General features: G+C 40.9%; 1 protein-coding gene and 1 pseudogene across 3 annotated transcripts in view; one reads left to right on the plus strand and one right to left on the minus strand.

The window, feature by feature from the left end:
• Positions 1-3,645, plus strand: part of Zdhhc14 (zinc finger DHHC-type containing 14) — a 373,515-nt gene that overhangs the window by 185,278 nt on the left and 184,592 nt on the right. The gene's annotated exons all lie outside the window — the stretch shown is intronic.
• On the minus strand, positions 2,365-3,225 carry LOC105741816 (annotated as a pseudogene).

A 3,645-nucleotide genomic window follows, 5' to 3' on the forward strand; every position in this document is an offset into this window, starting at 1 on the left:
GGACTCAGGTCAACAATTTCTGGCATTGCCAGTCAAGTGGAAGACCCAATACTATTATGGGCTACTGGGCTCTTTTAGAATATTTTGCTGATTTTACACACCTATAATATTTAAATGATGGAACTTAACAAAAAAAGGGATACAGATGAATATCCATTTTGTATATGTGCATTCAGAATGGTTAGGATAGATATATATTACATTCTCTTAATGAATAGAGTGATTTGTTCTAATGGTGTTTGTAAATAGGATATCATGTCCACATCTTGTACAGCAATTAACCACTAGGAAGAATATATGCAATGTGCTGATTATTGAAACTGTCCTACCAATTTGATTTGAAACTGTCTCATTGTTATTTGTTTATCAATAAAATTATGGGGGGAAAAAGATTATTATGGACCTGAGTTAACAATGTAAGGAAAAATGAATTTTATAGTGATTTCAGTGGATTTAAATGATTGGTTTTCATTTCATGTGTTTAAGTTATAAAATTATTCTTTCATTTTGACTTATGAGAATATAGACTTACTTTTGAAAAAAAAAATAATAGCCACTTGGAAGCAGGCAACTGAGTAGTTCATTGAAGATTTGCCAAAGGATTTAAATCTTCAGCCTTCTGCAGAGAAGTGGGCAAGGAAGAGGTGAGCTCTGGGCCTCACTCAGGGCTGTTACAAAGCTCTCCAAACACCTGACATGCCTTTCCTCTGAAAGAATGTTCCCAGTAACTTAGATTACAGTGATAAAGACACCAAAGAACGGCAGATGGGGCCTAGGGAGAGCCCTGCTGAGTGTCACTGAAGGTTTCTTCAGAAACTTTACAGTTTCAGAAACTCACCTAGGGACAATGAGATACAAAGAAACTGATGTGGGTTTAGGAAAACAGGGATGAGATGTTGTACTAGAAATCCCAGGAGTGAAGCCCTTTGTCTCAACTAGGAGCAGACCTTCCTAGTGACTGTTGCAGAGGAAAGCAACTAGCTGCTCTTATCTCATGCCTGAAGATCTCAGGGATCCTGAAGATGCCTAGACCAGGAAGTTGCTGTATAGACAGCAGGTGGCCACTGCTGAGCTCCCAAATCAAGGTTAATGGTTTGGGAAACTCAGAAATCACAGTAATCCAGACACCAAATAAGAGTCCCAACAGTCCTAGGTGAAGGTAGAAGCAGGTGGGCTTTAAAAAAAAAAACTCATCTCTGTTGTGGCAGAAACTGAAAGAATTATGGCCTCCACTCTGGTCCTTTCAGTGGCTGGGCAGAATACCACTAGCCCTGGACAGACCAGTTGTGTGGTTAGCTCTGCTCCTCCACACTTTCCTCCTCCTCACCCACTCCTCCCCAATATCTGGTCACACTGGCATCACTCAACAAGTGGTCTTGTAGCAATACTAGGTACGATTGAGAAAGGCAGCAAACACTTAATTTCTAAAAGATACAGCCCAATGAACCCCCTCAACCCCCTTCACTTTGGGCACACCCTTCCTACCTTTCTTGCCACCTTCTGAAATGGTTCTGGAAGTCACCTTTCATGAACATCTTCACTCGTGTTATTGTGGCTGCCTCCACATCCTACCTCTATTAGAAGCATTCACCTTTTGTAGTTATTTTGGCTTTGGAGAAGAACCAGAAGTCACCTGGGGGCAGATCCAGGGCACATGGCGGGTAAGGACACACCGGAATATTTTCACGAGCCTGCCTTTCTGTTGGATGGTACTCAGCAGCAGCACTCATCATATTTTGGTGACACTTCATAGAGATACTCAGGAAAGAAGATTTCCACCACTATTACAGAAAGTGACAAGAATGATGGGTTAAGTGTAGTCAAGAGAGAGAATGTATTTTGAGGCGGATTAATGCCAATGTGTTTTTTATTATAATACATTTTATTTAAATATACTCTATCTATGTGGTCACACTGCATAGTACAGATCACCACTTCCAATAGTAAAGTCTCTTTTACCACTTCCTAAATTTGTCTCTGAAATGGGTATGTATACAAGAGAGATGTAGGAAACAAGATACAGCAATTTCCTCCCCAGTTCACTGGGGAGACTGTGGGCTGCCCAGTTCTACCCCATCCTAGACAAGATGCTCCACAGAAAGGTTTCCATGACAGCTGAAGTGTTGGCCAACTTTATTGACTTGTTGGAGTTTTTCCCCCAAAAAATATAATCTTTAAGAGTAGAAACATTTTGATCAGAATTTTAGAGATACTATGGATTCTTTTATGAAGAAAATTCTGAGATACTTTTTTATGTATTTAGTACAAGGTCTACAGGGTCTCACTATACAGATTGGACTTGTAGTGATCCTCCTGGTTTTTTTTTAATGTATCAGTTATTTAATTAGTTTCTTAGTAAGAAATTTAGAACACTAATTTATGAGGATAAATTTCATGTGTCAGAGCAAAAACAGATCATAGGTAGCCCTAGAGCTGAGGAACAGCTTTGGTTTTTGCTAAAATCTGAGTCTACTGCTTTCTGATCCACCTTGCGCTGCTCTGAAATCTGGTATCTCTCTTTCTCAGTGTCGAAGATCTCACCCTCCTGGTGTCTGAGCTTCTGCAACTTCTTCTTGAAGTAAGCATCAGTGAGGTGTTTGGGGATTTTCACTTTGCAGATACCAATTTTTGTAGAGGTGGTAATGACAGATTTCTGGTGTGTTCTTTGTAGAGGAACACGATTAAGGCTAAGAGGCCCAGTCACAAGTAGCAAGCTACTGGCCAACTGCTTCAGGAAGACCACTCTCTTGCCTCTGTGACGCCCAGTGAGGATGATCAAGATGGTGCCAGGAGTGACGCTAGCTCGAAGTTTCCTCACATGCTGACTGAAGGGTTTCTTGCTGTGGCTCAAGAGCTTTCTGGGCACATCTTCAGTAGGGTAGTATGTAGGCATTTTTTGAAACTTAGCCACCCAGGTATCACCATTCTTGTCCCCACCAACTGGTTTTATGATCATAGCAAGAACTTCCTCCTCTTTTTCTTCTCAATCTTTGATTTAGCAGCTGTGTACTTTCTCTTGTACAAAGCCTTTCTGGAATACATGGCAGATCAGGAGTATCTATCAATTCCTCTAACCAGGACAGGATTTCAGCTGCAGTGGGGCTGCCCCTCCTTGGACTTTTTTGCCTTCACCTTACCCTCTTTACCAGTACCACTGGCAGGAGCCTTCTTGGCTTTGGGTTTCTTCTCTTTAGTGTCTGGCTTCTCAGTTTTTTCGCTCGCCATCTTGCAGGATGGGAAATAGTGATTCTCCTATTTTCAGCCTCCCAAGCCCTGGGAGTACAGGCGCAGGCCACCATGCCGAGTCTTAGTCACCATCTCAGAGGGACTGGCAGCCACACTGAAGATCAACCCTGGCTGCTGTGCTCTGCCTAAGTAGGCACTTTAGTCCACTGAGCTCTCTAGCCAGCCCTATAAGGAGAATAATTTTTAAGCCAACTAAAATTCTTACATTCAATTTTCTCTAGAGCAGTTAAACTATTTCAGCTTTTTTTCAATGTCCTTTTTTATTTCACTAAAATTGGTTTTACTGGAATAAATTCTTCTCTGCATAAAATCTATGACTAGAATTTTTTTATTATCAAGGATTTTTTCATGTTATGTAAGCAGCTGTTAAAATATCTTTTTTATAGAACTATTACTTTT

Source organism: Octodon degus, unplaced genomic scaffold (assembly GCF_000260255.1).
Source record: "Octodon degus isolate 3935 unplaced genomic scaffold, OctDeg1.0 scaffold00024, whole genome shotgun sequence".
Lineage (NCBI taxonomy): Eukaryota > Metazoa > Chordata > Mammalia > Rodentia > Octodontidae > Octodon > Octodon degus.